This window comes from Narcine bancroftii, chromosome 8, assembly GCF_036971445.1.
Source record: "Narcine bancroftii isolate sNarBan1 chromosome 8, sNarBan1.hap1, whole genome shotgun sequence".
Taxonomy (NCBI): Eukaryota; Metazoa; Chordata; class Chondrichthyes; order Torpediniformes; family Narcinidae; genus Narcine; species Narcine bancroftii.
In genome coordinates this window covers 117,899,311-117,925,287 of record NC_091476.1, presented here as the reverse complement: position 1 = coordinate 117,925,287, position 25,977 = coordinate 117,899,311, and positions in this window count along the sequence as shown.

Here is a 25,977-nt window from a genome sequence, read left to right as displayed (position 1 = left end):
GCGTGGAATCAGAGGCGTGGAATCAGAGGCGGGGAATCAGAGGCGGGGAATCAGAAGTGGGGAATCAGAGGTGGGGAATCAGAGGTGGGAAATCAGAGGCAGGGAATCAGAGGCGGGCAATCAGAAGTGGGGAATCAGAGGCGGGGAATCAGAGGCGGGGAATCAGAGGCGGGGAATCAGAGGCGGTGAATCAGAGGCGGGGAATCAGAGGCAGGGAATCAGAGGCGGGGAATCAGAAGTGGGGAATCAGCGGTGTGGAATCAGAGGCGGGGAATCAGAGGCGGGGAATCAAGGCGGGCAATCAGATGCAGGGAATCAGAGGCAGGGAATCAGAGGCAGGGAATCAGGGGCAGGGAATCTGAGGCAGGGAATCTGTGGTGGGGAATCAGAGGCGGGAAAACAGGCGGGTAAACAGAGGCGTGTAAACATAGGCGGGGAATCAGAGGCGGGGAATCAGAGTCAGGGAATCAGAGATGGGGAATCAGAGGCGGGGAATCAGAGGCGGGGAATCTGAGGCGGGGAATCAGATGCAGGGAATCAGAGGCGGGGAATCAGAGGCGGGGTATCAGAGGCGGGGAATCAGAGGTGGGCAATCAGAGGCGGGGAATCAGAGGCGTGGAATCAGAGGCGTGGAATCAGAGGCGGGGAATCAGAAGTGGGGAATCAGAGGTGGGGAATCAGAGGCGGGGAATCAGAGGCGGGGAATCAGAGGTGGGGAATCAGAGGCGGGGAATCAGAGGCGGGGAATCAGAGGCGGGCAATCAGATGCAGTGAATCAGAGGCAGGGAATCAGAGGCAGGGAATCAGAGGCAGGGAATCTGAGGCAGGGAATCTGTGGTGGGGAATCAGAGGCGGGAAAACAGGCGGGTAAACAGAGGCGGGTAAACATAGGTGGGGAATCAGAGGCGGAGAATCAGAGTCGGGGAATCAGAGGCGGGGAATCAGAGCCGGGAAATCAGAGGCGGGGAATCTGAGGCGGGGAATCAGATGCGGGGAATCAGAGGCGGGGTATCAGAGGCGTGGAATCAGAGGTGGGGTATCGGAGGCGGGGAATCAGAGGCGTGGAATCAGAGGCGGGGAATCAGAGGCGGGGAATCAGAAGTGGGGAATCAGAGGTAGGGAATCAGAGGCGGGGAATCAGAGGCGGGGAATCAGAGGCGGGGAATCAGAGGCAGGGAATCAGAGGCGGGCAATCAGAGGCAGGGAATCAGAGGCAGGGAATCTGAGGCGGCGAATATGAGGTGGTGATTCAGAGGCGGGGAAACAGGCGGGTAAACAGAGGCGGGGAATCAGAGGCAGGGAATCAGAGGCGGGGAATCAGAGGCAGGGAATCAGATGAAGGGAATCTGATGCAGGGAATCTGAGGCAGGGAATCTGAGGCAGGGAATCTGTGGCAGGGAATCCGATGCGGGTTATCAGAAGGGGGAAATGAGATGTGGGAAACGAGATGCAGAGAAAGAGGCACGGAAATAGGGGCAGGGAAAGAGAGGCAGCGTATCAGAGGCGGGTAATCAGAGGCGTGGAATCAGAGGCGGGGTATCAGAGACACAGAAAGAGAGTCGTGGAATCAGAGGTGCGGAATCAGAGCGGGTGAATCTGAGCCGGGAAATCAGAAGCAGTGCAACAGAGGCGGTGAAACATGGGTGCGGAATCGGACGCGGGGAATCAGAAGTGGGGACTCAGAGGCAGGGAATCAGAGGCAGGGAATCAGAGGCAGGGAATCAGAGGCGGGGAATCAGAGGCGGGGAATCAGTGGCGGGGAATCAGAAGCGGGGAATCAGAGGTGGGGAATCAGAGGCGGGGAATCAGAGGCGGAGAATCAGAGGCGGGCAATCAGATGCAGGGAATCAGAGGCAGGGAATCAGAGGCAGGGAATCAGAGGCAGGGAATCAGAGGCGGGGAATCAGAGGCGGGGAATCAGAGGCAGGGAATCAGAGCCGGGAAATCAGAGGCGGGGTATCTGAGGCGGGGAATCAGATGCAGGGAATCAGATGCGGGGAATCAGAGGCGGGGTATCAGAGACAGGGAATCTGAGGCAGGGAATCAGAGGTGGGGAATCAGAGGCGGGGAATCAGAGGCAGGGAATCGGAGGCAGGGAAATCAGAGGCGGGGAATCATAAGCGGGGAATCAGAGGTGAGGAGTCAGAGGCGGGGAATCAGAGGCGGAGAATCAGAGGCGGGAAATCAGAGGCACGAAATCAGAAGCGGGGAATCAGAGGTGGGGAATCAGAGGCGGGGAATCAGAGGCGGAGAATCAGAGGCCGGCAATCAGATGCAGGGAATCAGAGGCAGGGAATCAGAGGCAGGGAATCAGAGGCAGGGAATCTGAGGCAGGGAATCAGAGGTGGGGAATCAGAGGCGGGGAATCAGAGGCAGGGAATCAGAGGCAGGGAATCTGAGGCAGGGATTCAGAGGTGGGGAATCAGAGGCGGGGAATCAGAGGCAGGGAATCAGATGAAGGGAATCTGTGGCAGGGAATCTGATGAGGGTTATCAGAAGGGGGAAATGAGATGTGGGAAACGAGATGCAGAGAAAGAGGCACGGAAATAGAGGCAGGGAAAGAGAGGCAGGGAATCAGAGGCGGGGAATCAGAGGTTGGGAATCAGAGGCGGGGAATCAGAGGCGGGGAATCAGAGGGGGGAATCAGAGGCGGGGAATAAGAGGCGGGGAATCAGAGGCAGGGAATCAGAGGCGGGAAATCAGAGGCGGCGAATCTGAGGCGTGGAATCAGAGGTGGGGAAAGAGATGTGGGGAAACGTAGGCCAGGAAAGTTGCGCGTAAAGGGAGGCGGTGAATCAGAGGCGGGGTATCAGAGGCGGGGAATCAGAGGCGGGGAATCAGAGCGTGGAATCAGAGGTGGGGAAAGAGATGTGGGGAAACAGGCGGGTAAGCAGAAGCGGGTAAACATAGGTGCATAAATAGAGGCGGCGAAAGAGATGGGCGAAACATAGTGGTTGGAACTTGTATGTTGAAAATGAGGTACACAGAACAGATCAAACAGAGTTGTTGAAATTGAGGGAGGGAAAGAGAGGCACGGAAAGAGTGGAGGGGAAAGAGTGCAGGCAAAAGAGAGGCGTAGAGACAGAGGTGGGGAATCAGAGGCGGGGAATCAGAGGCGGGGAATCAGAGGCGGGGAATCAGAGGCAGGGAATCTGAGGCGGCGAATATGAGGTGGTGAATCAGAGGCGGGGAAACAGGCGGGTAAACAGAGGCGGGGAATCAGAGGCAGGGAATCAGCCGCGGGGAATCAGAGGCAGGGAATCAGATGAAGGGAATCTGATGCAGGGAATCTGAGGCAGGGAATCTGACGCAGGGAATCTGTGGCAGGGAATCTGATGCTGGTTATCAGAAGGGGGAAATGAGATGTGGGAAACGAGATGCAGAGAAAGAGGCACGGAAATAGAAGCATGGAAAGAGAGGCAGGGTATCAGAGGCGGGTAATCAGAGGCGTGGAATCAGAGGCGGGGATTCAGAGACACAGAAAGAGAGGCGTGGAATCAGAGGTGCGGAATCAGAGCCGGTGAATCTGAGCCGGGAAATCAGAAGCAGAGCAACAGAGGCGGTGAAATATGGGTGCGGAATCGGACGCTGGGAATCAGAGGTGGGGACTCAGAGGCAGGGAATCAGAGGCAGGGAATCAGAGGCAGGTTATCTGAGGCAGGGAATCAGAGGCGGGTAATCAGAGGCGGGGAATCAGAGGCGGAGAATCAGAGGCGGGGAATCCGAGGCGGAGAATCAGAGGCGGGCAATCAGATGCAGGGAATCAGGGCAGGGAATCAGACGCAGGGAATCAGAGGCAGGGAATCTTGAGGCAAAGTCTCAGAGGTGGGGAATCAGAGGCGGGGAATCAGAGGCAGGGAATCAGATGAAGGGAATCTGATGCAGGGAATCTGATGCAGGGAATCTGAGGCAGGGAAACTGAGGCAGGAAATCTGTGGCAGGGAATCTGATGCTGGTTATCAGAAGGGGGAAATGAGATGTGGGAAACGAGATGCAGAGAAAGAGGCACGGAAATAGAAGCAGGAAAAGAGAGGCAGGGTATCAGAGGCGGGTAATCAGAGGCGTGGAATCAGAGGCGGGGATTCAGAGACACAGAAAGAGAGGCGTGGAATCAGAGGTGCGGAATCAGAGCCGGTGAATCTGAGCCGGGAAATCAGAAGCAGAGCAACAGAGGCGGTGAAACATGGGTGCGGAATCGGACGCGGGGAATCAGAGGTGGGGACTCAGAGGCAGGGAATCAGAGGCAGGGAATCAGAGGCAGGTTATCAGAGGCGGGGAATCAGAGGCGGGGAATCAGAAGTGGGGAATCAGAGGTGGGGAATCAGAGGCAGGGAATCAGATGCGGAGAATCAGAGGCGGGCAATCAGATGCAGGGAATCAGGGGCAGGGAATCAGACGCAGAGAATCAGAGGCAGGGAATCTAAGGCAGGGTCTCAGAGGTGGGGAATCAGAGGCGGGGAATCAGAGGCAGGGAATCAGATGAAGGGAATCTGATGCAGGTAATCTGATGCAGGGAATCTGAGGCAGGGAAACTGAGGCAGGGAATCTGTGGCAGGGAATCTGATGCGGGTTATCAGAAGGGGGAAATGAGATGTGGGAAACGAGATGCAGAGAAAGAGGCACGGAAATAGAGGAAGGGAAAGAGAGGAAGGGAATCAGACGCAGGGAATCAGAGGCGGGGAATCAGAGGAGGGGAATCAGAGGTGGGGAATCAGAGGGGGGAATCAGAGGTGGGGAATCAGAGGCGGGGAATCAGAGGCGGGGAATCAGAGGCAGGGAATCAGAGGCAGGGAATCAGATGAAGGGAATCTGATGCAAGGAATCTGAGGCAGGGAATCTGAGGCAGGGAAACAGGCGGGTAAACAGAGGCGGGTAAACATAGGCGGGGAATAAGAGGCGGGGAATCAGAGGCGGGGAATCAGAGGCGGGGAATCAGAGGCGGGGAATCAGAGGCGGGGAATCAGAGGCGGGGAATCAGATGCGGGGAATCAGATGCGGGGAATCAGAGGCGGGGAATAAGAGGCGGGGTATCAGAGGAGGGGAATCAGAGGCGGGGAATTAGAGGTGGGGAATCAGAGGTGGGGAATCAGAGGCGGGGAATCAGAGGCGTGGAATCAGAGGCGGGGAATCAGAGGCGGGGAAAGATATGTGGGGAAACGTAGGCCAGGAAAGTTGAGCGGAAAGGGAGGCAGTGAATCAGAGGTGGGGAATCAGAGGCGGGGAATCAGAGGCGGGGAATCAGAGGCGGGGAATCAGAGGCGGGGAATCAGAAGCGGGGAATCAGAGGTGGGGAATCAGAGGCGGGGAATCAGAGGCGGAGGATCAGAGGCGGGCAATCAGATGCAGGGAATCAGAGGAAGGGAATCAGAGGCAGGGAATCAGAGGCAGGGAATCTGAGGCAGGGAATCTGAGGTGGGGAATCAGAGGCGGGGAAACAGGTGGGTAAACAGAGGCGGGGAATCAGAGGCGGGGAATCAGAGACACAGAAAGAGAGGCGTGGAATCAGAGGTGCGGAATCAGAGCCGGTGAATCTGAGCCGGGAAATCAGAAGCAGAGCAACAGAGGCGGTGAAACATGGGTGCGGAATCGGACGCGGGGAATCAGAAGTGGGGACTCAGAGGCAGGGAATCAGAGGCAGGTTATCAGAGGAAGGGAATCAGAGGCGGGGAATCAGAGGCGAGGAATCAGAGGCGGGGAATCAGAGGCGGGGAATCAGAGGCGGGGAATCAGAGGCAGGGAATCTGTGGCAGGGAATCTGATGCGGGTTATCAGGGGGAAATGAGATGTGGGAAACGAGATGCAGAGAAAGAGGCACGGAAATAGAGGCAGGGAAAGAGAGGCAGGGTATCAGAGGCAGGTAATCAGAGGCGTGGAATCAGAGGCGGGGAATCAGAGACACAGAAAGAGAGGCGTGGAATCAGAGGTGCGGAATCAGAGCCGGTGAATCTGAGCCGGGAAATCAGAAGCAGAGCAACAGAGGCGGTGAAACATGGGTGCGGAATCGGACGCGGGGAATCAGAAGTGGGGACTCAGAGGCAGGGAATCAGAGGCAGGTTATCAGAGGAAGGGAATCAGAGGCGGGGAATCAGAGGCGAGGAATCAGAGGCGGGGAATCAGAGGCGGGGAATCAGAGGCGGGGAATCAGAGGCGGAGAATCAGAGGCGGGCAATCAGATGCAGGGAATCAGAGGCAGGGAATCAGAGGCAGAGAATCAGAGGCAGGGAATCTGAGGCAGGGACTCAGAGGTGGGGAATCAGAGGCGGGTAATCAGAGGCAGGGAATCAGATGAAGGGAATCTGATGCAGGGAATCTGAGGCAGGGAATCTGAGGCTGGGAATCTGTGGCAGGGAATCTGATGCCGGTTATCTGAAGGGGGTAATGAGATGTGGGAAACGAGATGCAGAGAAAGAGGCACGGAAATAGAGGCAGGGACAGAGAGGCAGGGAATCAGAGGCGGGGAATCAGAGTCGGGGAATCAGAGGCGGGGAATCAGAGGCGGGGAATCAGAGGCGGGGAATCAGAGGCGGTGAATCAGAGGCGGGGAATCAGATGCAGGGAATCAGAGGCAGGGAATCGGAGGCAGGGAATCAGAGACTAGGAACCTGAGGCGGCGAATATGAGGTGGTGAATCAGAGGCGGGGAATCAGAGGCAGGGAATCAAATGAAGGGAATCTGATGCAGGGAATGTGAGGCAGGGAATCTGAGGCAGGGAATCTGTGGAAGGGAATCTGATGCGGGTTATCAGAAGGGGGAAATGAGATGTGGGAAACGAGATGCAGAGAAAGAGGCACGGAAATAGAGGCAGGGAAAGAGAGGCAGGGTATCAGAGGCAGGTAATCAGAGGCGTGGAATCAGAGGCGGGGAATCAGAGACACAGAAAGAGAGGCGTGGAATCAGAGGTGCGGAATCAGAGCCGGTAAATCTGAGCCGGGAAATCAGAAGCAGAGCAACAGAGGCGGTGAAACATGGGTGCGGAATCGGACGCGGGGAATCAGAAGTGGGGACTCAGAGGCAGGGAATCAGAGGCAGGTTATCAGAGGAAGGGAATCAGAGGCGGGGAATCAGAGGCGAGGAATCAGAGGCGGGGAATCAGAGGCGGGGAATCAGAGGCGGGGAATCAGAGGCGGAGAATCAGAGGCGGGCAATCAGATGCAGGGAATCAGAGGCAGGGAATCAGAGGCAGAGAATCAGAGGCAGGGAATCTGAGGCAGGGACTCAGAGGTGGGGAATCAGAGACGGGTAATCAGAGGCAGGGAATCAGATGAAGGGAATCTGATGCAGGGAATCTGAGGCAGGGAATCTGAGGCTGGGAATCTGTGGCAGGGAATCTGATGCCGGTTATCTGAAGGGGGAAATGAGATGTGGGAAACGAGATGCAGAGAAAGAGGCACGGAAATAGAGGCAGGGAAAAAGAGGCAGGGAATCAGAGGCGGGGAATCAGAGGCGGGGAATCAGAGGCGGGGAATCAGAGGCGGGGAATCAGAGGCGGGGAATTAGTGGCGGGGAATCAGAGGCGGGGAATCAGAGGCAGGGAATCAGAGGCGGGCAATCAGAGGCGGCGAATCAGAGGCGTGGAATCAGAGGTGGGGAATCAGAGACACAGAAAGAGAGGCGTGGAATCAGAGGTGCGGAATCAGAGCCGGTGAATCTGAGCCGGGAAATCAGAAGCAGAGCAACAGAGGCGGTGAAACATGGGTGCGGAATCGGACGCGGGGAATCAGAAGTGGGGACTCAGAGGCAGGGAATCAGAGGCAGGTTATCAGAGGAAGGGAATCAGAGGCGGGGAATCAGAGGCGAGGAATCAGAGGCGGGGAATCAGAGGCGGGGAATCAGAGGCGGGGAATCAGAGGCGGAGAATCAGAGGCGGGCAATCAGATGCAGGGAATCAGAGGCAGGGAATCAGAGGCAGAGAATCAGAGGCAGGGAATCTGAGGCAGGGACTCAGAGGTGGGGAATCAGAGGCGGGTAATCAGAGGCAGGGAATCAGATGAAGGGAATCTGATGCAGGGAATCTGAGGCAGGGAATCTGAGGCAAGGAATCTGTGGCATGGAATCTGATGCGGGTTATCAGAAGGGGGTAATGAGATGTGGGAAACGAGATGCAGAGAAAGAGGCACGGAAATAGAGGCAGGGACAGAGAGGCAGGGAATCAGAGGCGGGGAATCAGAGTCGGGGAATCAGAGGCGGGGAATCAGAGGCGGGGAATCAGAGGCGGGGAATCAGAGGCGGTGAATCAGAGGCGGGGAATCAGATGCAGGGAATCAGAGGCAGGGAATCGGAGGCAGGGAATCAGAGACTAGGAACCTGAGGCGGCGAATATGAGGTGGTGAATCAGAGGCGGGGAATCAGAGGCAGGGAATCAAATGAAGGGAATCTGATGCAGGGAATGTGAGGAAGGGAATCTGAGGCAGGGAATCTGTGGAAGGGAATCTGATGCGGGTTATCAGAAGGGGGAAATGAGATGTGGGAAACGAGATGCAGAGAAAGAGGCACGGAAATAGAGGCAGGGAAAGAGAGGCAGGGTATCAGAGGCAGGTAATCAGAGGCGTGGAATCAGAGGCGGGGAATCAGAGACACAGAAAGAGAGGCGTGGAATCAGAGGTGCGGAATCAGAGCCGGTAAATCTGAGCCGGGAAATCAGAAGCAGAGCAACAGAGGCGGTGAAACATGGGTGCGGAATCGGACGCGGGGAATCAGAAGTGGGGACTCAGAGGCAGGGAATCAGAGGCAGGTTATCAGAGGAAGGGAATCAGAGGCGGGGAATCAGAGGCGAGGAATCAGAGGCGGGGAATCAGAGGCGGGGAATCAGAGGCGGGGAATCAGAGGCGGAGAATCAGAGGCGGGCAATCAGATGCAGGGAATCAGAGGCAGGGAATCAGAGGCAGAGAATCAGAGGCAGGGAATCTGAGGCAGGGACTCAGAGGTGGGGAATCAGAGACGGGTAATCAGAGGCAGGGAATCAGATGAAGGGAATCTGATGCAGGGAATCTGAGGCAGGGAATCTGAGGCTGGGAATCTGTGGCAGGGAATCTGATGCCGGTTATCTGAAGGGGGAAATGAGATGTGGGAAACGAGATGCAGAGAAAGAGGCACGGAAATAGAGGCAGGGAAAAAGAGGCAGGGAATCAGAGGCGGGGAATCAGAGGCGGGGAATCAGAGGCGGGGAATCAGAGGCGGGGAATCAGAGGCGGGGAATTAGTGGCGGGGAATCAGAGGCGGGGAATCAGAGGCAGGGAATCAGAGGCGGGCAATCAGAGGCGGCGAATCAGAGGCGTGGAATCAGAGGTGGGGAAAGAGATGTGGGGAAACTTAGGCCAGGAAAGTTGCGCGGAAAGGGAGGCGGTGAATCAGAGGCGGGGAATCAGAGGCGGGGAATGAGAGGCGGGGAATCAGAGGCGTGGAATCAGAGGTGGGGAAAGAGATGTGGGGAAACAGGCGGGTAAACAGAAGCGGGTAAACATAGGTGCATAAATAGAGGCGGCGAAATAGATGGGCGAAACATAGTGGTTGGAACTTGTATGTTGAAAATGAGGTACACAGAACAGATCAAACAGAGTTGTTGAAATTGAGGGAGGGAAAGAGAGGCACGGAAAGAGTGGAGGGGAAAGAGTGCAGGCAAAAGAGAGGCATAGAGACAGAGGTGGGGAATCAGAGGCGGGGAATCAGAGGCGAGGAATCAGAGGCGGGGAATCAGAGGCGGGGAATCAGAGGCGGGGAATCAGAGGCGGAGAATCAGAGGCGGGCAATCAGATGCAGGGAATCAGAGGCAGGGAATCAGAGGCAGAGAATCAGAGGCAGGGAATCTGAGGCAGGGACTCAGAGGTGGGGAATCAGAGGCGGGTAATCAGAGGCAGGGAATCAGATGAAGGGAATCTGATGCAGGGAATCTGAGGCAGGAAATCTGAGGCTGGGAATCTGTGGCAGGGAATCTGATGCCGGTTATCTGAAGGGGGAAATGAGATGTGGGAAACGAGATGCAGAGAAAGAGGCACGGAAATAGAGGCAGGGAAAAAGAGGCAGGGAATCAGAGGCGGGGAATCAGAGGCGGGGAATCAGAGGCGGGGAATCAGAGGCGGGGAATCAGAGGCGGGGAATTAGAGGCGGGGAATCAGAGGCAGGGAATCAGAGGCAGGGAATCAGACGCAGGGAATCAGAGGTGGGAAATCAGCCGCGGGGAATCAGAGGCAGGGAATCAGATGAAGGGAATCTGATGCAGGGAATCTGAGGCAGGGAATCTGAGGCAGGGAATCTGTGGCAGGGAAACTGATGCGGGTTATCTGAAGGGGGAAATGAGATGTGGGAAACGAGATGCAGAGAAAGAGGCACGGAAATAGAGGCAGGGAAAGATAGGCAGGGAATCAGATGCGGGGAATCAGAGGCGGGGAATCAGAGGCAGGGAATCAGAGGCGGGGAATCAGAGGCGGGGAATCAGAGGCGGGGAATCAGATGCAGGAAATCAGAGGCGGGCAATCAGAGGCGGCGAATAAGAGGCGTGGAATCAGAGGTGGGGAAAGAGATGTGGGTAAACGTAGGCCAGGAAAGTTGCGCGGAAAGGGAGGCGGTGAATCAGAGGCGGGGAATCAGATGCGGGGAATGAGAGGCGGGGAATCAGAGGCGTGGAATCAGAGGTGGGGAAAGAGATGTGGGGAAACAGGCGGGTAAGCAGAAGCGCGTAAACATAGGTGCATAAATAGAGGCGGCGAAAGAGATGGGCGAAACATAGTGGTTGGAACTTGTATGTTGAAAATGAGGTACACGGAACAGATCAAACAGAGTTGTTGAAATTGAGGGAGGGAAAGAGAGGCACGGAAAGAGTGGAGGGGAAAGAGTGCAGGCAAAAGAGAGGCGTAGAGACAGAGGTGGGGAATCAGAGGCGGGGAATCTGATTTGGGGAATCAGAGGCGGGGAATCAGAGGCAGGGAATCAGATGAAGGGAATCTGATGCAGGGAATCTGAGGCAGGGAATCTGAGGCAGGGAATCGGAGGCAGGGAATCTGAGGCAGGGAATCAGTAAAAAGTTATCAGAGGCAGGGTATCAGAGGCGGGGAATCAGGGGCGGGGTATCAGATGCGGGTCATCTGAGGCGGGGAATCAGAGGCGGGGAGTCAGAGGCGGGGTATCAGAGGCGGGGAAAGATATGTGGGGAAACGTAGGCCAGGAAAGTTGAGCGGAAAGGGCGGCAGTGAATCAGAGGTGGGGAATCAGAGGCGGGGAATCAGAGGTGGGGAATCAGAGGCGGGGAATCAGAGGCGGGGAATCAGAAGCGGGTAATCAGAGGTGGGGAATCAGAAGCGGGGAATCAGAGGCGGAGAATCAGAGGCGGGCAATCAGATGCAGGGAATCAGAGGCAGGGAATCAGAGGCAGGGAATCAGAGGCAGGGAATCTGAGGTAGGGAATCTGAGGTGGGGAATCAGAGGCGGGGAAACAGGCGTGTAAACTGAGGCAGGTAAACACAGGCGGGGAATCAGAGGCGGGGAATAAGAGGCGGGGAATCAAAGGCGGGGAATCAGAGGCGGGGAATCAGAGGAGGGGAATCAGAGGCGGGGAATCAGATGCGGGGAATCAGAGGCGGGGAATCAGAGGCGGGGAATCAGAGGAGGGGAATCAGAGGCGGGGAATCAGATGCGGGGAATCAGAGGCGGGGAATCAGAGGAGGGGAATCAGAGGCGGGGAATCAGAGGAGGGGAATCAGAGGCGGGGAATCAGAGGCGGGGTATCAGAGGCGGGGAATCAGAGGCGGGGAATCAGAGGCGGGGAATCAGAGTAGGGGAATCAGAGGCGGGGAATCAGAGGCGGGGAATCAGAGGAGGGGAATCAGAGGCGGGGAATCAGATGCGGGGAATCAGAGGCGGGGAATCAGAGTCGGGGTATCAGAGGAGGGGAATCAGAGGCGGGGAATCAGAGGTGGGGAATCAGAGGCGTGGAATCAGAGGCGTGGAATCAGAGGCGGGGAATCAGAGGCGGGGAATCAGAAGTGGGGAATCAGAGGTGGGGAATCAGAGGTGGGAAATCAGAGGCAGGGAATCAGAGGCGGGCAATCAGAAGTGGGGAATCAGAGGCGGGGAATCAGAGGCGGGGAATCAGAGGCGGGGAATCAGAGGCGGTGAATCAGAGGCGGGGAATCAGAGGCAGGGAATCAGAGGCGGGGAATCAGAAGTGGGGAATCAGCGGTGTGGAATCAGAGGCGGGGAATCAGAGGCGGGGAATCAAGGCGGGCAATCAGATGCAGGGAATCAGAGGCAGGGAATCAGAGGCAGGGAATCAGGGGCAGGGAATCTGAGGCAGGGAATCTGTGGTGGGGAATCAGAGGCGGGAAAACAGGCGGGTAAACAGAGGCGTGTAAACATAGGCGGGGAATCAGAGGCGGGGAATCAGAGTCAGGGAATCAGAGATGGGGAATCAGAGGCGGGGAATCAGAGGCGGGGAATCTGAGGCGGGGAATCAGATGCAGGGAATCAGAGGCGGGGAATCAGAGGCGGGGTATCAGAGGCGGGGAATCAGAGGTGGGCAATCAGAGGCGGGGAATCAGAGGCGTGGAATCAGAGGCGTGGAATCAGAGGCGGGGAATCAGAAGTGGGGAATCAGAGGTGGGGAATCAGAGGCGGGGAATCAGAGGCGGGGAATCAGAGGTGGGGAATCAGAGGCGGGGAATCAGAGGCGGGGAATCAGAGGCGGGCAATCAGATGCAGTGAATCAGAGGCAGGGAATCAGAGGCAGGGAATCAGAGGCAGGGAATCTGAGGCAGGGAATCTGTGGTGGGGAATCAGAGGCGGGAAAACAGGCGGGTAAACAGAGGCGGGTAAACATAGGTGGGGAATCAGAGGCGGAGAATCAGAGTCGGGGAATCAGAGGCGGGGAATCAGAGCCGGGAAATCAGAGGCGGGGAATCTGAGGCGGGGAATCAGATGCGGGGAATCAGAGGCGGGGTATCAGAGGCGTGGAAACAGAGGTGGGGTATCGGAGGCGGGGAATCAGAGGCGTGGAATCAGAGGCGGGGAATCAGAGGCGGGGAATCAGAAGTGGGGAATCAGAGGTAGGGAATCAGAGGCGGGGAATCAGAGGCGGGGAATCAGAGGCGGGGAATCAGAGGCAGGGAATCAGAGGCGGGCAATCAGAGGCAGGGAATCAGAGGCAGGGAATCTGAGGCGGCGAATATGAGGTGGTGATTCAGAGGCGGGGAAACAGGCGGGTAAACAGAGGCGGGGAATCAGAGGCAGGGAATCAGAGGCGGGGAATCAGAGGCAGGGAATCAGATGAAGGGAATCTGATGCAGGGAATCTGAGGCAGGGAATCTGAGGCAGGGAATCTGTGGCAGGGAATCCGATGCGGGTTATCAGAAGGGGGAAATGAGATGTGGGAAACGAGATGCAGAGAAAGAGGCACGGAAATAGGGGCAGGGAAAGAGAGGCAGCGTATCAGAGGCGGGTAATCAGAGGCGTGGAATCAGAGGCGGGGTATCAGAGACACAGAAAGAGAGTCGTGGAATCAGAGGTGCGGAATCAGAGCGGGTGAATCTGAGCCGGGAAATCAGAAGCAGTGCAACAGAGGCGGTGAAACATGGGTGCGGAATCGGACGCGGGGAATCAGAAGTGGGGACTCAGAGGCAGGGAATCAGAGGCAGGGAATCAGAGGCAGGGAATCAGAGGCGGGGAATCAGAGGCGGGGAATCAGTGGCGGGGAATCAGAAGCGGGGAATCAGAGGTGGGGAATCAGAGGCGGGGAATCAGAGGCGGAGAATCAGAGGCGGGCAATCAGATGCAGGGAATCAGAGGCAGGGAATCAGAGGCAGGGAATCAGAGGCAGGGAATCAGAGGCGGGGAATCAGAGGCGGGGAATCAGAGGCAGGGAATCAGAGCCGGGAAATCAGAGGCGGGGTATCTGAGGCGGGGAATCAGATGCAGGGAATCAGATGCGGGGAATCAGAGGCGGGGTATCAGAGACAGGGAATCTGAGGCAGGGAATCAGAGGTGGGGAATCAGAGGCGGGGAATCAGAGGCAGGGAATCGGAGGCAGGGAAATCAGAGGCGGGGAATCATAAGCGGGGAATCAGAGGTGAGGAGTCAGAGGCGGGGAATCAGAGGCGGAGAATCAGAGGCGGGAAATCAGAGGCACGAAATCAGAAGCGGGGAATCAGAGGTGGGGAATCAGAGGCGGGGAATCAGAGGCGGAGAATCAGAGGCCGGCAATCAGATGCAGGGAATCAGAGGCAGGGAATCAGAGGCAGGGAATCAGAGGCAGGGAATCTGAGGCAGGGAATCAGAGGTGGGGAATCAGAGGCGGGGAATCAGAGGCAGGGAATCAGAGGCAGGGAATCTGAGGCAGGGATTCAGAGGTGGGGAATCAGAGGCGGGGAATCAGAGGCAGGGAATCAGATGAAGGGAATCTGTGGCAGGGAATCTGATGAGGGTTATCAGAAGGGGGAAATGAGATGTGGGAAACGAGATGCAGAGAAAGAGGCACGGAAATAGAGGCAGGGAAAGAGAGGCAGGGAATCAGAGGCGGGGAATCAGAGGTTGGGAATCAGAGGCGGGGAATCAGAGGCGGGGAATCAGAGGGGGGAATCAGAGGCGGGGAATAAGAGGCGGGGAATCAGAGGCAGGGAATCAGAGGCGGGAAATCAGAGGCGGCGAATCTGAGGCGTGGAATCAGAGGTGGGGAAAGAGATGTGGGGAAACGTAGGCCAGGAAAGTTGCGCGTAAAGGGAGGCGGTGAATCAGAGGCGGGGTATCAGAGGCGGGGAATCAGAGGCGGGGAATCAGAGCGTGGAATCAGAGGTGGGGAAAGAGATGTGGGGAATCAGGCGGGAAAACTATAGCGGTAAACATAGGTGCATAAATAGAGGCAGCAAAAGAGATGGGCGAAACATAGTGGTTGGAACTTGTGTGTTGAAAATTAGGTACACAGAACAGATCAAACAGAGTTGTTGAAATTGAGGGAGGGAAAGAGAGGCACGGAAAGAGTGGAGGGGAAAGAGTGCAGGCAAATGAGAGGCGTAGAGACAGCGGTGGGGAATCAGAGGCAGGGAATCAGAGGCGGGGAATCTGAGGCAGGGAATCAGATGAAGGGAATCTGATGCAGGGAATCTGAGGCAGGGAATTTGAGGCAGGGAATCGGAGGCAGGGAATCTGAGGCAGGGAATCAGTAAAAAGTTATCAGAGGCAGGGATTCTGAGGCGGAGAATCAGAGGCGGGGTATCAGATACGGGGAATCAGAGGCGGGGAATCAGAGGCGGGGAATCAGAGGCAGGGTATCAGAGGCGGGGAAAGATATGTGGGGAAACGTAGGTCAGGAAAGTTGTGCGGAAAGCTAGGCAGTGAATCAGAGGTGGGGAATCAGAGACGGGGAATCAGAGGCGGGTAATCAGAGGCGGGAAATCAGAGGCGGGGAATCAGAAGCGGGGAATCAGAGGTGGGGAATCTGAGGCGGGGAATCAGAGGCGGAGAATCAGAGGCCGGCAATCAGATGCAGGGAATCAGAGGCAGGGAATCAGAGGCAGGGAATCAGAGGCAGGGAATCTGAGGCAGGGAATCAGAGGTGGGGAATCAGAGACGGGTAATCAGAGGCAGGGAATCAGATGAAGGGAATCTGATGCAGGGAATCTGAGGCAGGGAATCTGAGGCAGGGAATCTGTGGCATGGAATCTGATGCGGGTTATCAGAAGGGGGTAATGAGATGTGGGAAACGAGATGCAGAGAAAGAGGCACGGAAATAGAGGCAGGGACAGAGAGGCAGGGAATCAGAGGCGGGGAATCAGAGTCGGGGAATCAGAGGCGGGGAATCAGAGGCGGGGAATCAGAGGCGGGGAATCAGAGGCAGGGAATCAGAGGCGGGCAATCAGATGCAGGGAATCTGAGGCAGGGAATCAGAGGCAGGGAATCAGAGGCAGGGAATCTGAGGCGGCGAATATGAGGTGGTGATTCAGAGGCGGGGAAACAGGCGGGTAAACAGAGGCGGGGAATCAGAGGCAGGGAATCAGAGGCGGGGAATCAGAGGCAGTGAATCAGATGAAGGGAATCTGATGCAGGGAATCTGAGGCAGGGAATCTGAGGCAGGGAATCTGTGGCAGGGAATCCGATGCGGGTTATCAGAAGGGGGAAATGAGATGTGGGAAACGAGATGCAGAGAAAGAGGCACGGAAATAGGGGCAGGGAAAGAGAGGCAGCGTATCAGAGGCGGGTAATCAGAGGCGTGGAATCAGAGGCGGGGTATCAGAGACACAGAAAGAGAGGCGTGGAATCAGAGGTGCGGAATCAGAGCGGGTGAATCTGAGCCGGGAAATCAGAAGCAGTGCAACAGAGGCGGTGAAACATGGGTGCGGAATCGGACGCGGGGAATCAGAAGTGGGGACTCAGAGGCAGGGAATCAGAGGCAGGGAATCAGAGGCAGGGAATCAGAGGCGGGGAATCAGAGGCGGGGAATCAGTGGCGGGGAATCAGAAGCGGGGAATCAGAGGTGGGGAATCAGAGGCGGGGAATCAGAGGCGGAGAATCAGAGGCGGGCAATCAGATGCAGGGAATCAGAGGCAGGGAATCAGAGGCAGGGAATCAGAGGCAGGGAATCAGAGGCGGGGAATCAGAGGCGGGGAATCAGAGGCAGGGAATCAGAGCCGGGAAATCAGAGGCGGGGTATCTGAGGCGGGGAATCAGATGCAGGGAATCAGATGCGGGGAATCAGAGGCGGGGTATCAGAGACAGGGAATCTGAGGCAGGGAATCAGAGGTGGGGAATCAGAGGCGGGGAATCAGAGGCAGGGAATCAGAGGCAGGGAAATCAGAGGCGGAAAATCATAAGCGGGGAATCAGAGGTGAGGAGTCAGAGGCGGGGAATCAGAGGCGGAGAATCAGAGGCGGGAAATCAGAGGCACGAAATCAGAAGCGGGGTATCAGAGGTGGGGAATCAGAGGCGGGGAATCAGAGGCGGAGAATCAGAGGCCGGCAATCAGATGCAGGGAATCAGAGGCAGGGAATCAGAGGCAGGGAATCAGAGGCAGGGAATCTGAGGCAGGGAATCAGAGGTGGGGAATCAGAGGCGGGGAATCAGAGGCAGGGAATCAGAGGCAGGGAATCTGAGGCAGGGATTCAGAGGTGGGGAATCAGAGGCGGGGAATCAGAGGCAGGGAATCAGATGAAGGGAATCTGTGGCAGGGAATCTGATGAGGGTTATCAGAAGGGGGAAATGAGATGTGGGAAACGAGATGCAGAGAAAGAGGCACGGAAATAGAGGCAGGGAAAGAGAGGCAGGGAATCAGAGGCGGGGAATCAGAGGTGGGGAATCAGAGGCGGGGAATCAGAGGCGGGGAATCAGAGGGGGGAATCAGAGGCGGGGAATCAGAGGCGGGGAATCAGAGGCAGGGAATCAGAGGCGGGAAATCAGGGGCGGCGAATCTGAGGCGTGGAATCAGAGGTGGGGAAAGGGATGTGGGGAAACGTAGGCCAGGAAAGTTGCGCGTAAAGGGAGGCGGTGAATCAGAGGCGGGGTATCAGAGGCGGGGAATCAGAGGCGGGGAATCAGAGCGTGGAATCAGAGGTGGGGAAAGAGATGTGGGGAATCAGGCGGGAAAACTATAGCGGTAAACATAGGTGCATAAATAGAGGCAGCAAAAGAGATGGGCGAAACATAGTGGTTGGAACTTGTGTGTTGAAAATTAGGTACACAGAACAGATCAAACAGAGTTGTTGAAATTGAGGGAGGGAAAGAGAGGCACGGAAAGAGTGGAGGGGAAAGAGTGCAGGCAAATGAGAGGCGTAGAGACAGCGGTGGGGAATCAGAGGCAGGGAATCAGAGGCGGGGAATCTGAGGCAGGGAATCAGATGAAGGGAATCTGATGCAGGGAATCTGAGGCAGGGAATTTGAGGCAGGGAATCGGAGGCAGGGAATCTGAGGCAGGGAATCAGTAAAAAGTTATCAGAGGCAGGGATTCTGAGGCGGAGAATCAGAGGCGGGGTATCAGATACGGGGAATCAGAGGCGGGGAATCAGAGGCGGGGAATCAGAGGCAGGGTATCAGAGGCGGGGAAAGATATGTGGGGAAACGTAGGTCAGGAAAGTTGTGCGGAAAGCTAGGCAGTGAATCAGAGGTGGGGAATCAGAGACGGGGAATCAGAGGCGGGTAATCAGAGGCGGGAAATCAGAGGCGGGGAATCAGAAGCGGGGAATCAGAGGTGGGGAATCTGAGGCGGGGAATCAGAGGCGGAGAATCAGAGGCCGGCAATCAGATGCAGGGAATCAGAGGCAGGGAATCAGAGGCAGGGAATCAGAGGCAGGGAATCTGAGGCAGGGAATCAGAGGTGGGGAATCAGAGACGGGTAATCAGAGGCAGGGAATCAGAGGCGGGGAATCAGAGGAGGGGAATCAGAGGCGGGGAATCAGATGCGGGGAATCAGAGGCGGGGAATCAGAGTCGGGGTATCAGAGGAGGGGAATCAGAGGCGGGGAATCAGAGGTGGGGAATCAGAGGCGTGGAATCAGAGGCGTGGAATCAGAGGCGGGGAATCAGAGGCGGGGAATCAGAAGTGGGGAATCAGAGGTGGGGAATCAGAGGTGGGAAATCAGAGGCAGGGAATCAGAGGCGGGCAATCAGAAGTGGGGAATCAGAGGCGGGGAATCAGAGGCGGGGAATCAGAGGCGGGGAATCAGAGGCGGTGAATCAGAGGCGGGGAATCAGAGGCAGGGAATCAGAGGCGGGGAATCAGAAGTGGGGAATCAGCGGTGTGGAATCAGAGGCGGGGAATCAGAGGCGGGGAATCAAGGCGGGCAATCAGATGCAGGGAATCAGAGGCAGGGAATCAGAGGCAGGGAATCAGGGGCAGGGAATCTGAGGCAGGGAATCTGTGGTGGGGAATCAGAGGCGGGAAAACAGGCGGGTAAACAGAGGCGTGTAAACATAGGCGGGGAATCAGAGGCGGGGAATCAGAGTCAGGGAATCAGAGATGGGGAATCAGAGGCGGGGAATCAGAGGCGGGGAATCTGAGGCGGGGAATCAGATGCAGGGAATCAGAGGCGGGGAATCAGAGGCGGGGTATCAGAGGCGGGGAATCAGAGGTGGGCAATCAGAGGCGGGGAATCAGAGGCGTGGAATCAGAGGCGTGGAATCAGAGGCGGGGAATCAGAAGTGGGGAATCAGAGGTGGGGAATCAGAGGCGGGGAATCAGAGGCGGGGAATCAGAGGTGGGGAATCAGAGGCGGGGAATCAGAGGCGGGGAATCAGAGGCGGGCAATCAGATGCAGTGAATCAGAGGCAGGGAATCAGAGGCAGGGAATCAGAGGCAGGGAATCTGAGGCAGGGAATCTGTGGTGGGGAATCAGAGGCGGGAAAACAGGCGGGTAAACAGAGGCGGGTAAACATAGGTGGGGAATCAGAGGCGGAGAATCAGAGTCGGGGAATCAGAGGCGGGGAATCAGAGCCGGGAAATCAGAGGCGGGGAATCTGAGGCGGGGAATCAGATGCGGGGAATCAGAGGCGGGGTATCAGAGGCGTGGAAACAGAGGTGGGGTATCGGAGGCGGGGAATCAGAGGCGTGGAATCAGAGGCGGGGAATCAGAGGCGGGGAATCAGAAGTGGGGAATCAGAGGTAGGGAATCAGAGGCGGGGAATCAGAGGCGGGGAATCAGAGGCGGGGAATCAGAGGCAGGGAATCAGAGGCGGGCAATCAGAGGCAGGGAATCAGAGGCAGGGAATCTGAGGCGGCGAATATGAGGTGGTGATTCAGAGGCGGGGAAACAGGCGGGTAAACAGAGGCGGGGAATCAGAGGCAGGGAATCAGAGGCGGGGAATCAGAGGCAGGGAATCAGATGAAGGGAATCTGATGCAGGGAATCTGAGGCAGGGAATCTGAGGCAGGGAATCTGTGGCAGGGAATCCGATGCGGGTTATCAGAAGGGGGAAATGAGATGTGGGAAACGAGATGCAGAGAAAGAGGCACGGAAATAGGGGCAGGGAAAGAGAGGCAGCGTATCAGAGGCGGGTAATCAGAGGCGTGGAATCAGAGGCGGGGTATCAGAGACACAGAAAGAGAGTCGTGGAATCAGAGGTGCGGAATCAGAGCGGGTGAATCTGAGCCGGGAAATCAGAAGCAGTGCAACAGAGGCGGTGAAACATGGGTGCGGAATCGGACGCGGGGAATCAGAAGTGGGGACTCAGAGGCAGGGAATCAGAGGCAGGGAATCAGAGGCAGGGAATCAGAGGCGGGGAATCAGAGGCGGGGAATCAGTGGCGGGGAATCAGAAGCGGGGAATCAGAGGTGGGGAATCAGAGGCGGGGAATCAGAGGCGGAGAATCAGAGGCGGGCAATCAGATGCAGGGAATCAGAGGCAGGGAATCAGAGGCAGGGAATCAGAGGCAGGGAATCAGAGGCGGGGAATCAGAGGCGGGGAATCAGAGGCAGGGAATCAGAGCCGGGAAATCAGAGGCGGGGTATCTGAGGCGGGGAATCAGATGCAGGGAATCAGATGCGGGGAATCAGAGGCGGGGTATCAGAGACAGGGAATCTGAGGCAGGGAATCAGAGGTGGGGAATCAGAGGCGGGGAATCAGAGGCAGGGAATCGGAGGCAGGGAAATCAGAGGCGGGGAATCATAAGCGGGGAATCAGAGGTGAGGAGTCAGAGGCGGGGAATCAGAGGCGGAGAATCAGAGGCGGGAAATCAGAGGCACGAAATCAGAAGCGGGGAATCAGAGGTGGGGAATCAGAGGCGGGGAATCAGAGGCGGAGAATCAGAGGCCGGCAATCAGATGCAGGGAATCAGAGGCAGGGAATCAGAGGCAGGGAATCAGAGGCAGGGAATCTGAGGCAGGGAATCAGAGGTGGGGAATCAGAGGCGGGGAATCAGAGGCAGGGAATCAGAGGCAGGGAATCTGAGGCAGGGATTCAGAGGTGGGGAATCAGAGGCGGGGAATCAGAGGCAGGGAATCAGATGAAGGGAATCTGTGGCAGGGAATCTGATGAGGGTTATCAGAAGGGGGAAATGAGATGTGGGAAACGAGATGCAGAGAAAGAGGCACGGAAATAGAGGCAGGGAAAGAGAGGCAGGGAATCAGAGGCGGGGAATCAGAGGTTGGGAATCAGAGGCGGGGAATCAGAGGCGGGGAATCAGAGGGGGGAATCAGAGGCGGGGAATAAGAGGCGGGGAATCAGAGGCAGGGAATCAGAGGCGGGAAATCAGAGGCGGCGAATCTGAGGCGTGGAATCAGAGGTGGGGAAAGAGATGTGGGGAAACGTAGGCCAGGAAAGTTGCGCGTAAAGGGAGGCGGTGAATCAGAGGCGGGGTATCAGAGGCGGGGAATCAGAGGCGGGGAATCAGAGCGTGGAATCAGAGGTGGGGAAAGAGATGTGGGGAATCAGGCGGGAAAACTATAGCGGTAAACATAGGTGCATAAATAGAGGCAGCAAAAGAGATGGGCGAAACATAGTGGTTGGAACTTGTGTGTTGAAAATTAGGTACACAGAACAGATCAAACAGAGTTGTTGAAATTGAGGGAGGGAAAGAGAGGCACGGAAAGAGTGGAGGGGAAAGAGTGCAGGCAAATGAGAGGCGTAGAGACAGCGGTGGGGAATCAGAGGCAGGGAATCAGAGGCGGGGAATCTGAGGCAGGGAATCAGATGAAGGGAATCTGATGCAGGGAATCTGAGGCAGGGAATTTGAGGCAGGGAATCGGAGGCAGGGAATCTGAGGCAGGGAATCAGTAAAAAGTTATCAGAGGCAGGGATTCTGAGGCGGAGAATCAGAGGCGGGGTATCAGATACGGGGAATCAGAGGCGGGGAATCAGAGGCGGGGAATCAGAGGCAGGGTATCAGAGGCGGGGAAAGATATGTGGGGAAACGTAGGTCAGGAAAGTTGTGCGGAAAGCTAGGCAGTGAATCAGAGGTGGGGAATCAGAGACGGGGAATCAGAGGCGGGTAATCAGAGGCGGGAAATCAGAGGCGGGGAATCAGAAGCGGGGAATCAGAGGTGGGGAATCTGAGGCGGGGAATCAGAGGCGGAGAATCAGAGGCCGGCAATCAGATGCAGGGAATCAGAGGCAGGGAATCAGAGGCAGGGAATCAGAGGCAGGGAATCTGAGGCAGGGAATCAGAGGTGGGGAATCAGAGACGGGTAATCAGAGGCAGGGAATCAGATGAAGGGAATCTGATGCAGGGAATCTGAGGCAGGGAATCTGAGGCAGGGAATCTGTGGCATGGAATCTGATGCGGGTTATCAGAAGGGGGTAATGAGATGTGGGAAACGAGATGCAGAGAAAGAGGCACGGAAATAGAGGCAGGGACAGAGAGGCAGGGAATCAGAGGCGGGGAATCAGAGTCGGGGAATCAGAGGCGGGGAATCAGAGGCGGGGAATCAGAGGCGGGGAATCAGAGGCAGGGAATCAGAGGCGGGCAATCAGATGCAGGGAATCTGAGGCAGGGAATCAGAGGCAGGGAATCAGAGGCAGGGAATCTGAGGCGGCGAATATGAGGTGGTGATTCAGAGGCGGGGAAACAGGCGGGTAAACAGAGGCGGGGAATCAGAGGCAGGGAATCAGAGGCGGGGAATCAGAGGCAGTGAATCAGATGAAGGGAATCTGATGCAGGGAATCTGAGGCAGGGAATCTGAGGCAGGGAATCTGTGGCAGGGAATCCGATGCGGGTTATCAGAAGGGGGAAATGAGATGTGGGAAACGAGATGCAGAGAAAGAGGCACGGAAATAGGGGCAGGGAAAGAGAGGCAGCGTATCAGAGGCGGGTAATCAGAGGCGTGGAATCAGAGGCGGGGTATCAGAGACACAGAAAGAGAGGCGTGGAATCAGAGGTGCGGAATCAGAGCGGGTGAATCTGAGCCGGGAAATCAGAAGCAGTGCAACAGAGGCGGTGAAACATGGGTGCGGAATCGGACGCGGGGAATCAGAAGTGGGGACTCAGAGGCAGGGAATCAGAGGCAGGGAATCAGAGGCAGGGAATCAGAGGCGGGGAATCAGAGGCGGGGAATCAGTGGCGGGGAATCAGAAGCGGGGAATCAGAGGTGGGGAATCAGAGGCGGGGAATCAGAGGCGGAGAATCAGAGGCGGGCAATCAGATGCAGGGAATCAGAGGCAGGGAATCAGAGGCAGGGAATCAGAGGCAGGGAATCAGAGGCGGGGAATCAGAGGCGGGGAATCAGAGGCAGGGAATCAGAGCCGGGAAATCAGAGGCGGGGTATCTGAGGCGGGGAATCAGATGCAGGGAATCAGATGCGGGGAATCAGAGGCGGGGTATCAGAGACAGGGAATCTGAGGCAGGGAATCAGAGGTGGGGAATCAGAGGCGGGGAATCAGAGGCAGGGAATCAGAGGCAGGGAAATCAGAGGCGGAAAATCATAAGCGGGGAATCAGAGGTGAGGAGTCAGAGGCGGGGAATCAGAGGCGGAGAATCAGAGGCGGGAAATCAGAGGCACGAAATCAGAAGCGGGGTATCAGAGGTGGGGAATCAGAGGCGGGGAATCAGAGGCGGAGAATCAGAGGCCGGCAATCAGATGCAGGGAATCAGAGGCAGGGAATCAGAGGCAGGGAATCAGAGGCAGGGAATCTGAGGCAGGGAATCAGAGGTGGGGAATCAGAGGCGGGGAATCAGAGGCAGGGAATCAGAGGCAGGGAATCTGAGGCAGGGATTCAGAGGTGGGGAATCAGAGGCGGGGAATCAGAGGCAGGGAATCAGATGAAGGGAATCTGTGGCAGGGAATCTGATGAGGGTTATCAGAAGGGGGAAATGAGATGTGGGAAACGAGATGCAGAGAAAGAGGCACGGAAATAGAGGCAGGGAAAGAGAGGCAGGGAATCAGAGGCGGGGAATCAGAGGTGGGGAATCAGAGGCGGGGAATCAGAGGCGGGGAATCAGAGGGGGGAATCAGAGGCGGGGAATCAGAGGCGGGGAATCAGAGGCAGGGAATCAGAGGCGGGAAATCAGGGGCGGCGAATCTGAGGCGTGGAATCAGAGGTGGGGAAAGGGATGTGGGGAAACGTAGGCCAGGAAAGTTGCGCGTAAAGGGAGGCGGTGAATCAGAGGCGGGGTATCAGAGGCGGGGAATCAGAGGCGGGGAATCAGAGCGTGGAATCAGAGGTGGGGAAAGAGATGTGGGGAATCAGGCGGGAAAACTATAGCGGTAAACATAGGTGCATAAATAGAGGCAGCAAAAGAGATGGGCGAAACATAGTGGTTGGAACTTGTGTGTTGAAAATTAGGTACACAGAACAGATCAAACAGAGTTGTTGAAATTGAGGGAGGGAAAGAGAGGCACGGAAAGAGTGGAGGGGAAAGAGTGCAGGCAAATGAGAGGCGTAGAGACAGCGGTGGGGAATCAGAGGCAGGGAATCAGAGGCGGGGAATCTGAGGCAGGGAATCAGATGAAGGGAATCTGATGCAGGGAATCTGAGGCAGGGAATTTGAGGCAGGGAATCGGAGGCAGGGAATCTGAGGCAGGGAATCAGTAAAAAGTTATCAGAGGCAGGGATTCTGAGGCGGAGAATCAGAGGCGGGGTATCAGATACGGGGAATCAGAGGCGGGGAATCAGAGGCGGGGAATCAGAGGCAGGGTATCAGAGGCGGGGAAAGATATGTGGGGAAACGTAGGTCAGGAAAGTTGTGCGGAAAGCTAGGCAGTGAATCAGAGGTGGGGAATCAGAGACGGGGAATCAGAGGCGGGTAATCAGAGGCGGGAAATCAGAGGCGGGGAATCAGAAGCGGGGAATCAGAGGTGGGGAATCTGAGGCGGGGAATCAGAGGCGGAGAATCAGAGGCCGGCAATCAGATGCAGGGAATCAGAGGCAGGGAATCAGAGGCAGGGAATCAGAGGCAGGGAATCTGAGGCAGGGAATCAGAGGTGGGGAATCAGAGACGGGTAATCAGAGGCAGGGAATCAGATGAAGGGAATCTGATGCAGGGAATCTGAGGCAGGGAATCTGAGGCAGGGAATCTGTGGCATGGAATCTGATGCGGGTTATCAGAAGGGGGTAATGAGATGTGGGAAACGAGATGCAGAGAAAGAGGCACGGAAATAGAGGCAGGGACAGAGAGGCAGGGAATCAGAGGCGGGGAATCAGAGTCGGGGAATCAGAGGCGGGGAATCAGAGGCGGGGAATCAGAGGCGGGGAATCAGAGGCGGGGAATCAGAGGCGGTGAATCAGAGGCGGGGAATCAGATGCAGGGAATCAGAGGCAGGGAATCGGAGGCAGGGAATCAGAGGCAGGGAACCTGAGGCGGCGAATATTAGGTGGTGAATCAGAGGCGGGGAATCAGAGGCAGGGAATCAAATGAAGGGAATCTGATGCAGGGAATGTGAGGCTGGGAATCTGAGGCAGGGAATCTGTGGCAGGGAATCTGATGCGGGTTATCAGAAGGGGGAAATGAGATGTGGGAAACGAGATGCAGAGAAAGAGGCACGGAAATAGAGGCAGGGAAAGAGAGGCAGGGTATCAGAGGCAGGTAATCAGAGGCGTGGAATCAGAGGCGGGGAATCAGAGACACAGAAAGAGAGGCGTGGAATCAGAGGTGCGGAATCAGAGCCGGTAAATCTGAGCCGGGAAATCAGAAGCAGAGCAACAGAGGCGGTGAAACATGGGTGCGGAATCGGACGCGGGGAATCAGAAGTGGGGACTCAGAGGCAGGGAATCAGAGGCAGGTTATCAGAGGAAGGGAATCAGAGGCGGGGAATCAGAGGCGAGGAATCAGAGGCGGGGAATCAGAGGCGGGGAATCAGAGGCGGGGAATCAGAGGCGGAGAATCAGAGGCGGGCAATCAGATGCAGGGAATCAGAGGCAGGGAATCAGAGGCAGAGAATCAGAGGCAGGGAATCTGAGGCAGGGACTCAGAGGTTGGGAATCAGAGGCGGGTAATCAGAGGCAGGGAATCAGATGAAGGGAATCTGATGCAGGGAATCTGAGGCAGGGAATCTGAGGCTGGGAATCTGTGGCAGGGAATCTGATGCCGGTTATCTGAAGGGGGAAATGAGATGTGGGAAACGAGATGCAGAGAAAGAG